A 12634-nucleotide genomic window follows, 5' to 3' on the forward strand; every position below is an offset into this window, starting at 1 on the left:
ATGTAGTCAATTGCCAAGTGATGTAGACTGGTACTGAGCTGTCACTCCCCATGGTTTCTGCCCTTACTGAAAGGACTGTGATCCATTCTTGTCTTTTGGGGGAGCGGGTAGAACTGGGATTTGAACTCAGGGCCTTGTACTTGCTAGGCAGGCATTCTACCACTTGAGCTATGCCTCCAGTCTCTTGTCTATGTTCTTACCTAATCTGGACCATCCTATTATTATCCGGTTATTGTCAGATCACTCTTTTTTGAAAAACATATTCCCAGGCAAGACTGGGACAGGTGTGAGCCAACTGAAGCACTCACCTTGGGTGCAAAATTTAAAGGACTGGAAAACACTTGGTAATCAAAATCATTATTATTTTAATGCAATATACTTATAAACTCACATCAAAATGAATGCAAAAGAAATTGATGAACACAATAACAAAACTTCAAATAAAGAATAGGGTCAAACTTCTATAACCCTGCTTCACTTGTCTTCTTTTATTCCTATCCCTGGTTCCAATAGCACTTTATTTACAAAAATAGCAAAAGGGACTAGGGACCATAGTTTGCTGATTTTGTTCTTTTAAGATTTCATTATAATATTATTTATCTTGATTACTGAGTTTTCTGGAGTGCTCCATTTTGTTTATCCTGGTCTCAGTGGTTCACCAAATTAAGTGCAAATTGCTAATGCTGGTATTGTTTTTCCTGGCGTGGAAGGTAGTATGGTTTCATGATTAACTTTATGGGGTTTAAGCTAGCCAGACTTCAGCACAGATCCTCATTCTGTTACTCACCAGCTGTGGTAAGTTTGGGCGTAAGCTTTTGGCTGATAAATTTTTATAAACACCAGTGATGAAATGTGATATCATTCTGTGATGACAAATGCATAAATTCTTTATTTTCTGTTCTTCTTTCATTTCTTACCAACTGAAAGAGATAATCTGCATCACACAGAGCATGGCACATGTGTTGGTTTTCTATGGCTGCTCTAACAAATTCGTTGGCTTAAAACAACAGAAGTTTATTCTCTGATAGTTCTAGAGGCTAAAAACTTTAAATCAGTATCAATGATATATCAGTTTCATTCCATCTGTTCCTTGTCTCTTCCTGCTGTCTGTGGCTGCGCCATTCTTGCTGACTTGTGGCCACATCACTCTCTCTGCCTCCATGATCATGCTGCTTTCTCTTTTTTCTTACTTCCCCCTGCCTTTCTTTTATAAGGATTTGTGTGGTCCCATTAGGACCAGCTGGGTGATTTAGTATAGTCTTTCAGTCTCAAAGTATCTGCAAAGATACTTTCCCACATAAATTAACATTTACAGGTTACAAGGATTAAGAGTTGGTGTCTTTGGAGTACATTGTTTTCACCTACCACGATACATGATAGGTAAATTTAATACATTACCAGTTATGATGAAAATTATTAGTGAATCTTGAATTTTTAAAAAGTCAGAGTTAGGAATTTGGTGAAAACATGTATTAGTGGCACAAAATTAAAATAGAGTTTCTTACTTATCAGGAAAGTGATTAACAAGCTAATTGGAATAGAAAACATTTTAATCTGCTTTGCATAGCAAAATGTAGCAGAAAAGTATGAGAGTACTAAATGCCTCCCCTCTGCCACTTCCTACATGACCTTGGCCATATGTCATCTATCATCTTTCTATGCCTCAGTTTCTTCTTTTGTCAGCTGGGGTCAACCACAGTTATAGGGTTGTTGTGAGGATTAAATGAAGTAATTCATGAAAAATCTGGCACAAAGGAAATCTTCAAATGGTAGCTCCTACTTTTTCCAAAAAATAAGTGTTTCTGGTCTGGTCCAACCTTTCTCACTCTTTCGCCCCCAGTGTCATTATGAGGATGTATTAGAAGTCACAAATGTCAATTGCCTGAAGAAGGATTTCAGTTTTACCTTTATCGCCTACATTTTTACCTCAGTTTGACCCCATTTCTTCCAGAGCTTAAATTTCAGGTCCTGATTTAATTTGCTTGAGAACCTCTGAGCTTTCAGAAGTAGAAGTTCAGCTTGCTTGGTATTTGAATGATTTCAGCCTAAAGCTCTCAGGCCCCTCCTTGATCCCCCCCCAGGAAGGTCTCAATTCTAATAGCAGAGTGGACTGAGGTGGAACATGGCTCTGTAACTGACTTCTGTTTATGCCTGACGATGAAGTAAGTGGCCAGTTTCTGAAGTTGGCTTCTCACACTGTAATGAGAAGTCTGGGAGATGAACTTGTTTGTGTGCTGTACATTCCCCATTGCTGGGAGGCTCCTAGTTGGTTGGATGCCTTACACATGACTTGTCCAGGACATGAGCAGCTGATGGAGAAAAGCATCATGCCCAAGGTGGAGCATTTTCTACCTTCCCAAAAGCCAGTTGTTACATTTTCCTTTCTCTTGTGTGCTATTTATTCACTTTTTTTTTTTATCAGATGCTGTTATGAGCTTAGTAGTCAGGCAATGATAGCACAAACACACTTCCCACTGTCATGATGAAACTAGGATATAAAAGAAAAGCTGGGAACAAGCAGGCTTTGAGTGGTTTAATTACTGACATCTCTTGGATTTAGTAGCGTCATTGTACAGAACTTCATGTGAGGTGTGACAGGTTGTCTTATCTCCTGTTGCAGAGTTGAGTTGTTGCTTGGTCCTAAATCAGTGGCAAATAAATGGACTCCTAAGGACATCCAAGAAGGAATAAATCTTCAAAAAGTCTCCCAAAGAGAATGAAGTGGAGTATTTTTCTATGACTCAGCAATGGGGGCGGGGGAGACTTCAGGAATTCTTGACATGAGATTTTGAAGAATATTATAGCAATGAAATATAGCAATGACATAATCCATAATTTTGTGCTCTTCGACATATGTTTGTATACACATGCATTGTATGATTAATTTAAACTATAAGCTTTAACTCAATTTATGGCTAACTAACATCCTATGAGTTGGGCTTAAAAATCAAAATCCCAATGAATACAATAGCTAGTGTTTGTTCAGTGTTTATCATGTGCTGAGAACTTTAAGACCAGCATCTCGTTTCCTTCACAGCTACCTGTGTGAGGGACATTGTTTTTCACCTTCATTTCACTGTGAAGAGATTGAGACTTGAAGAGATGCAGTAACAAACCAGAAGTCCTGGTGGAGTTTGTATTTGAACCCAGGTCTGTGTAGCTTCAAAACCATGCTTTTAACACTACTCCAAGTGTTATTGCCCTGTGGTCCTTAGAGTCATGGCTTTGGTCTTCCTTGATAGCCAAACTCAGGTCATTCTCCATTTAGTGCTGCAGCAATTTCTAATATGCCTTCCACAAATTGTGTGATGAAAACACGATGTCCACTTGGTGACCAGGGGTGGAGTGACATCATTTCACATGGGAGGGATTAATGTTGAACGTCAGAGAGCAGTAGTGTTGTGGTCAGGGTGATCCTTGACTGCACACCACCTGAGGCCTTTACCATTTCTTACTGGCCAGACTACACTTGCTGTCACTAACTTGCCACCCTGCAGAGTTCTTTCATTAAGTCTTAAATAGCATAGAAATCAGTGAAATTATGGTAAATATATAAGAGGGCAGGAGGACATTTTTATTGTTATTTAAAAATGCTTTATTGAGTTCACATAAACAGAGCAATATTTTATTTATGAATTTAATATAAATGCCATGAAGTATATGCAAAAATACATGAACCCTATGAACGGAACATTAACACTACTCGGGTTCCACGTGGTTTCATTTTACCAATATTCCCTGGGTTCCAAGGGAAGAATTTCAGTATAATTATTTTCAGTTCAATGTGAAAAAATATTGACTGAGTTTCTACTGTGTGCTAGGTACTGAATCTACCAGAATGAATAAGACATATGCCTGTCCTCTCCTTTCTCAAAGTATACAGAAGATAGTCCTTATTAGTCTTTCTAATATGGATGGAAAATCTGTATGGTACTCTATATTTTAATAATTTATGAACCCAAAGTTAAACAAAAGGTCTCTCTAGGTAGCACATGAGTTGCCATCCTCTTCTAAGGTTTTTCCTTAAATATGTGAAATGTCATGCCCTTAGAATTAGTACAATTTTGAGACTTTCCATTCAGCATTCATTCCATATATTGGTGATATAATAGCTAATGTTGTAGAGTGTTTGCAATCTGCCAACCGTCTGCAAAGTGCTTTCTTCATACTATTTAATCTCACAAAAACCCTAGGAGGTAAAAAGAGATGGTTTTAACCCCTGTGGTAGATAGTTCTAGATCAGTTTTGTTTTGTTTTTGGTCTTGCCCAGCACCTATTTTCCCTTTGTCTATAAGAAGCAACCCAATTGTCCTTCCAAGAGTCTAAGAATGACATCAGTGTCTATAATTAAGTGGCTAGATCCCATCTTCAACTCCAACAGCAGGCCTGGGACCTAAGCTTGGCCAACGACAATATGTGTTTTCCTGGACACAGAGACTGGCCAGGTTGGTTTGGGACCAAGTTAGGCCAATCAGCAGCAAGAGTCACTGAGGGTAGCTGGGACAGGTGCTGGGACTCTTGGCTGACAGGAACTGCTTCCCTCTGTTTTTTTTTTTTTTTTTTTTTTTTTTTTTGTCAAGTTAGTTTGATGGGAGTACACAGCTGTAGCAACCATCTTGCCACATCTTGGGGAGCTCCTGACTGAGAAAGTGATGAATGAGGATCTCAGGCATGGAGAAATAGTTCCCCATGCCAGAGTTTGAGAACCTTGACTGGCCACATCTGAAATGGGCTCTTCAGCTTTCTACCTCTGTCCATACAGTTCTGTAGTTAATACAACCCTCTGTGTGTGTGAGTTTGATTTGAGTTTTCTTTGTTTTACAAACAGAAGACTAACACATCTTCATTTTACACATGAAACTCTTGAACTTTGAGATGCTGGCTAGTTTGTGCAAGGTTACATAACTAGTTAATAGTGGAGCAGGCTTAGAATTATACTGCAATATTGGTGCCTTTAACCACCGTGCTGTTGTATTCAGGCACAATGATATAGCAAGTTCTCTGTATCATCAAGACCCAAGAGCAGAGTTTCAAAAGTGGAGTACGAAGCCTGGTGTGGCAGCGCTCACCTGTGATCCCAACACTCTGGAGGCTGAGCCAGAAGTATCATGAGTTCAAGGTCAGCCTGGGCTACATGGTGAGACCCTGTGTCAGAAAACAACAACAAAGTAAGTGTTGGTATTAAACATAACAGAGATGGCACAAGAATTAAGGACTAATTTCCAGACAGCTGAGGGGGAGATGCTAGCTATAACATTCAAAATTGACCATACTGAAGAGTATTGAAGGCCAAAGAAGATGATCCCTGTCCCTGGGCCTGAACAAGGAGCTTGCTATGCTGAAGGAGAAGAAAATGTATACTTCTGTCTCAAGTTTATTGGGGAAAATTTGGAATTAACTTAGAAAAGTATAATAAAGAAATGTTCCCCACAATTTTAGCATACAGTGTTGTTTATTTCCTTCCACTATTGCATCATGATAATGAAATATTTCAAGCATCAAGAAAATATAGAGAGGGCTGGTGGAGTGGCTCAAGTGGTACAGTGCCTGCCAAGCAAGTGTGAATGTGAAGCTCTGAGTTCAAATCCCAGTTCCACCAAAAAAAAATTGAAGATAATGTAATAAACCCACATGCTTTATTTAACAAATTCCACTATTTTGCTATAATGTTTTGAGCCATCCTTTTCAGTTTTTTTTTTTTTTAAGAAATAAGGCACTTACAATTGAAGCTGCCTCTGCCACGTTTTCCAAGGGTGCTCATGCTTCTAAACTTTCTATGTATCGTTCCTATCTTTCTTTGAAGTATACCCATCTGTTAATATCCATTTTTTGTGGTATGGGATTTGAACTCAGAGCTTTGCACTTGCTAGGCAGCTGCTCTACCACTTGAGCCACACCCCTAGTCCCTACATGTATGTATCCAGAACAATGTATAGTTTTGTGTGTTTTTTAACTTACATAAGTCAAATCACACTCTTCCATTTTGCAACTTGCCCTACTCAACCAGCAATGCTTTCAAGATTTATTCATTCTTACATAGGTAAATAAAGTTCATTTATTTGAATTGTTGTAACATTCAATTTTATGATTACCATTTGCCCATTCTCTTATTGTTTCACTTTTATATTGTTTCTAACGTTTTGCCATCCTCACAAAGCTTTGAAAAGCATCCTAGCATACATCTTTTGTGTGGATGTGCGGGAGTTTCTATACGGTATGGTTCTAGAGATGAAATCTTATGTGGTAGGGTGTGAGCAGCTTTGGGTCACCTGATACTGCCCACTTGCTTTTCAAAGTCACCAACACTATATGAGAACTCCCATTTTCTCTCACGTTCTTGACAACTCCTGGGTATTTTCATGCTTTTAAACGTCTTTTGATCTCTATTGCAAAATATCTCAATTTTATTTTAATGGCCTTAGTGGACCCATCTTTTATTGTATATTTACTTCTGAATTTCTTTATCTGCAGTTGCCTATTGACAGCTTTTAAAAAATTTTTTTATTTCTATTGACACATAGTAATTATATACTTATGAGGTACAGTGTGACATTCTAATACATGTATACAATGTGTAATGATGCTGGCACCTCAGGCATATATCATGTCCTCTTGTAGGGAATACTCAAGATCCTCTCTACTAGCTAGTTGAAATAGTCAATTGATTACCATCAACCACAGTTATCCTACTATGCTACAGAACATCAGAAAGCTATTCTTCTTACCCAGTTGCACCCATTAACCATCTTTTCTCCATCTTTCCCTCCCAACACCCACACACACTTCCCAGTCTCTGGTAATCATGCTTGTGTTCTCTACTTCTTTGAGATCAATTTTTTAACTTCCACATATGAGTGAGAGCATGTGGTATTTGTCTTTCTATGCCTGACTTATTTCATTCAACACAACATCCTCCAATTCCATCCATTTGCATTGCAGCAGATGACAGAATTTCATTATTTTATGGCTGAAAAAAATTCCATTGTATGTACAGACTACATTTTTTAATTCATTTGTTATCAATGAACACTTAGGTTGGGTCCATACCTTGACTATAGTGAATAGTGCTGCAGTGAACATGGCAGTGAATTTCTTTCAATATATTTTCAGCAGTGCCATTGTTGGATCACACAGTAGCTCTATTTTGGATTTTTTGCAATGGTTGTACTAATTTACATTCCTACCAACAGTAGATGAAGTTCCCTTTCTTCTACATCTTTGTCCATTTTTTGAATGTTTATCTTATTTTTAATGAACTGTAGGAATTTTTATATGTATATGTGTATATGTATATATATACATTATGTATCCTGAACATGAAATTTTAAGTCATGTGTTGCACACCCCATCATATACAATCTTTGGCTTGTCTTTTCATTTATTTGTGTGTCCCTGCAGTACATGTAGTATTTTTATGAATACACTTACACAATTACTATATATGCCATTTTGTGTCCCAATTTTTTTCATTTAATACTAAAACATACACACTTTGCAACATAATGTTAATGACGACATAACACTGTGTGTTCCGAGGAATCCTATTTTGTCTCTGTATTCCTTTTTGTTGAGCATCTACACTGTGTCCTTTCTGAGCTTATGTCATTGTTCACGTTTGCTGGTTCTTTCTTATTATGAATAGCTCCCTACTCACATTCTTTGTGCAAGAACTTTTGGATGGTATTTCATGAGTTTTGGAGGATACATATCGCCACAAGTTGAATCCCCGTATCAAAGGAAATAAATATCCCTAGTCCAATCACTTTTCCAAAGGTTTTATCAGTATGTCTTTTCTGTGTGTCAGACAGGGTGAGTCTGCTACAACAATATTCCCCAAATCTCAGGAGACGCACAGCCAAAGATGATTTTTTTCATTGCAACTTGTTTTAGTGCTGGTTGTCACAAGGCTGCCTGCTCATCTGTGTCACTCAGAAGTTCAGATTCAGACTCTGGCTCAAACTTTCCTTCTGGAAGTGACTAATGTCACTTGTGCTCACATTTCCTTGGCTATAGCAAACTCTGTGACCATGCTTTAACCACCTCTAAGCAAGAGGAGTGCCATCTGCCATGTCCGCAGAAGGAAGTCCACAGCCCTGCAGACAGTGAACTCCCAGTGACAGAGAAGAAAGGAACTCCAGATACATTGTTTCTGGTATTTTCCAGTTCTTTTTTAAAGGTCAAGCAAAGAGTCATGGCAGGAGAGTGGAAAGTGTTCTCCAAGCCAGAGAGAGCAATCTGGGTCTCAGTGAAAATGGAAACAAGAAGTTTATCCTTAGAGCCCACCCTTCTTTCTTGACCTTTATTTTGTAAAAGTTATGGACACACAGAAAGTTCCAAAAACACTACATAGAATTCCATATGCCCTCCACCCAGCTTCCCCCCACAGAGACGTCTGATATAACTTTAGCACCATGTGAACTAGGACATTGACATTGGTACAACAGTGTAAGCCAAACCTCAGACCTTACTCTTCACCATTTTATATGCACTTGTTTGTTGACAGTTCCTAAGCAACTGTTTGTTACTGTTGGGTTCTGCACCCATCATTTTATAGTTTTAGTTTTATGTAATGTCAATCCATGCATAGATTCATGCAGCTATTAACGCAATCAAGGGATTGAACTCTTCTGTTCCCACAAGCACCTCTATTTTTGCCCTCTGCCTTATTCTTGTTCTTTGGCAACCATTAATCTGATCTCTATCTCTTCAATTTTATTATTTTAAGAGTGCTATGTAAGTGTAATTGTGCAGTAATTAACCTTAGGCTGTAGTACATTAGAAGTGCAACTTGTTTAACCATTCACTTGTCAAAGGATGACTTGTCTTCAGGTTTTTGCTATCACAAATAAAGCTTCTGTGAACATCCATGTAAAGAAGTTTTAAGCTTTTATTTCTCTGGGATAAACATTGGAAGTTCAGTTCCTGGGTTGTATGGTTACGTGCATGTTTATTTTTATGAGAAACAGCCAAACAACTTTGCAAAGTATATGTCATATGTCACATTACATTCCTGTTATTGATGTAGAAGAGATCTAGAGAATCTAGAGATTCTTTGAGTCTTTGAAAGAATTTAGCATCATCACTACATTAAAAAATTTTTTTTGATTAAGCGTAGTGACACATGCCTGTAATCCTAACACTTGGGAGCTGAGGCAGGAGAATTGTGGGTTTGAGGCCAGCCTAAACTACTTAGCAAGACACTATCTCAAAAAAAAACAAACACTAAAAGTTGGGGACGTAGCTCAGGGGTAGAAAGCTTGCCTAGCATGCACAAGGCCCTGGGTTAAAAAACAGAGTTTTAAAGCCATTCTATAATGGAGGGATGAACCACACTGGGTACACTGTACACAAATATGGAAATGTCACAATAAAAGCCCATGTACAACTAATATATGCTAATAAAAATGTTTTAAAAAACAAATAAAACTATTCTTATAGGTATGCAGAATATCTCACTATGGTTGGGTTTTTTTTTTTTTTTTTTTCATTATGTCGTCCAGGCTGACTCTTGGTCCTCCTGGCTCAGCTTCCTGAGTACTGGGATTACAAGCATGTACTACCATACCTGACTTTCTCTATGGTTTGAATTTCCCTAATGGCTAACGATGTTGAACATTTTTAACGTGCTCATTTGCCCTCTGTGTGTCCTTTCTAATGAAGTATCTCTTTACATCTTTTCCTGCTTACTTTTTTTTTTCTTTTATGTTATTGAGTTTTGAGAGTTCTTTATTCCAGATTCAGGATCTTGATTGGTTATGTGGCTTTTAAATATTTTCTCCCTATCTGTGCCTTGTCTTTTCATCCTTTTACCAGAGTCCTCTGTAAACATGTTTCATTTTGATAAAGTCCAATTTATCAACTTTTTATGGATCACGTGTTTAGTGTCGTATCTAAGAATTCTGCCACAAGCTCTACCTGCCACACCCTAACCACCCCTAGCTGGTCACCCCCGCAAGATCCACTTGCCAAGTAAACACCAGCTGATGAAGTTTTAAGGAATTAACTCCCTTTTCTGGACCCAGTCCCCAGGCACTGGAGGTGACATTTGGAGCAGGGGAAGGAGAGAGTTTTCTACAACTGGCTCATGTCACATTTTTCCAATGGGTCAGCTAGAGCTGGGTCTTGCGTTGGGTATGTATTAGGTTAGCTTTCAGGCCAGCTCTGGCTAAGCCCAAATTTATAGAACTGAAGGAAGGAAGTTCTGCTTTGCCCAGTGAGGGACGCTGGAAGAAAGGAAGCATGGCCCATCCCTCCATGTGCCCTGTGACCTTGAAAGCAATCCCTCTTAGACATCTAGACACTTAAGCTCTGACCCAAAAGACACAAGCATTTTAAGCAAAATGTTTCTATTACTCATAAAGAGAGTTCCTCAGCAGGGAGGCCTTGATAACACAGGAACTACCATTTAAAAAAAAATTAAAGGCTATCACCTAACATGGTGTCGTTTAGCTTTCTCTCATAAACCATTTAGTCCTAAAGATAGCAAAATGGATACTTCAACCTTGTGAAAGTCTTTGTTAATGCTAACAATCCCCCAGATAAGTGTTTAAGTGTTAGCTAGCTTTTACAGTCTATATACTATTTCAAATCTTAAAACCTCTAAGTGCATCAAAATATATTTATCTCTTTATGGAATTAGTGAAACATGCCCAATGAATCACTTGTTAAAATTTGGTTGTCAAAAAAAACCAAAACAATAAAATCTTCAGTTGGTCGTGGTGGTATAGAGTCAGAATACCAGCACTGGGGAAGCTGAGGCAGAAAGATTGTGAGTTCAAGACCAGCTTGGGCTACAGAGTGAGTTCCAGGTTGGCCTGAGGTACATAGTGAAACCCTGTCTCAAAAAAAAAAAATACATATATACATAGATACATAAATAATCTCTTTAAATCTTCTAACATCCATCAAGGATCTTGGAGCATATTCAATGTATGTAGATCAAGTAGGTTTGCATATATTTGGTAAAATATATTCACTACCTCATTTCCAGGAAAAAAATGGCTCATTTGGTAAGTTAAATTTTCTTCCAACTAAATTTTCAATATCTCAATCTTTTTTAAATGTTTTCTAAAGTAACTTCAATTCATTTTCATTTTGGGGGGAGGAGAGAACTAAGATATCTGAAAAACGCACTGACCCACTCTAGGACATCTTTAATTTTCTGACATTGCTGTTGTTAAGAGTTGTCTGGAAGAGAAAGCAGGCCCAGAGACAAAGGGAAGCATCGACGACTTCTTGAAGTCCTTGGCAATGGGCTATGTCTAGGATTATGATTATGATTACGTTTATTTATTAACATTTCTACTAGGCCATTTTAGTTGATTAGCACAATCCAATTACCAAAAATATGCAGCTAGAAGTTCTGGGAAGTCTCTACATTGCTAGGAAAGACTAGATATGATATCATATCTGGTTTTCAATAATTTAATTAAAATAAACAAGTATACAATAGTTTCTTAGTATAGTTTATAATATGAGAAGAACTCTAATTGCTGAAAGTAGAGGCAATGAGAATTAGTGATGTAGGTTCTTTGCTAATTATTCATTGGATCCTTCTCTGTCTATAAAAACAGGAAAGACATATTCTTTCAAGGTGAAGGAGCTGGGCTAGGGGTGTGACTCAGTGGGAGAGTGTGTGCTTAGTGTGCATGAGGCCTGTTTCCATCCTCAGCACCACCAAGACAAAAAACCCCAAACCATGAAGGAGCTACGGACAGCCTGAGCATGTTTGATGCTTTCTGTGCTTCCTCTAGTCCCACATGGATCCATCTTGTGTCTACAGCCTCCGATCATCCAGGACCAGCCTTTGGTGAAAGCTGGAGGGTAGGCTGTCCACGTGTGGGTGGAGCAGCACAGGGCTTCAACCAGATAAAAGACCTTTGGTGTGAAATGCTAAGTAAGAGCTTGAGTTTGCAGAAGGAGATGGAATTCTTGATGAAGTGCAAATTACCCTAAAAATGTTAGCTATTACCAGCTACAAATGAATAAATATAAATTACTTTTCCACAAGCAGTGGTTCTCAAAGTATGGACTTGGGATCCCCTTGCAAGTTCCCAACATTCTTTCAGAGTGTCTATGAAGTTAAAGCTATTTTCATCAAAATAATAATAATACATTTTTATGTTACCCATACTCTTCTCTTAAGTATACAGTGAAATTTTCTAAAGGTTACAGTGTGATGTTGTAACAGTTTGAATGTAGAAGCAGATCTGATTATCCAACTGTCTTCTATTAAGGCAAATATTAAAGAAATTTGCAAAAATGTAAAACAATGCTACTCTTTTAATAATTATTTTTGTTTTGGAAAATATTCTTTATATCAAAGTATATTAATTATGTTAACATTCAGTGGATTTTATTTTTTATTATTTTTAAAGAAAGTGTCAAGTAAATATTTAAAATTTCTTTCTCAGTTTTAATTCCTAATATGGCAACTACACCAGTAAATATAAACTTCAGAAACAAAAGCTCTCTGTGGTACTCAGTAATGTTTAAAAGTGTGTAGGAATCCGGGGACTGCAAGTATTCACTACAGATAATGTCAGAGTGGAAAGGGACCTTAGAAAATATTAGGTCCCCTCCATCTCATTTATAGGTGGAAAATGGATTCCCCAAAGAAGTAGGACAGCTTGCC

General features: G+C 37.9%; 1 long non-coding RNA gene across 2 annotated transcripts; it reads left to right on the top strand.

Moving 5' to 3' along the window:
• Positions 1 to 801: 801 nt before the first annotated feature.
• On the top strand, positions 802 to 7848 carry LOC141410983 (uncharacterized). 2 transcript variants are annotated; one of them, XR_012435821.1, is made up of 3 exons: positions 802 to 2721; positions 3038 to 3150; positions 4980 to 7848. It is a non-coding gene; the product is annotated as an uncharacterized lncRNA (long non-coding RNA). The 2 variants fall into 2 exon arrangements; XR_012435820.1 differs by having other exon boundaries at positions 802 to 3150.
• The last annotated feature ends 4786 nt before the right edge of the window (positions 7849 to 12634 follow it).

Source organism: Castor canadensis, chromosome 9, assembly GCF_047511655.1.
Source record: "Castor canadensis chromosome 9, mCasCan1.hap1v2, whole genome shotgun sequence".
Taxonomy (NCBI): Eukaryota; Metazoa; Chordata; class Mammalia; order Rodentia; family Castoridae; genus Castor; species Castor canadensis.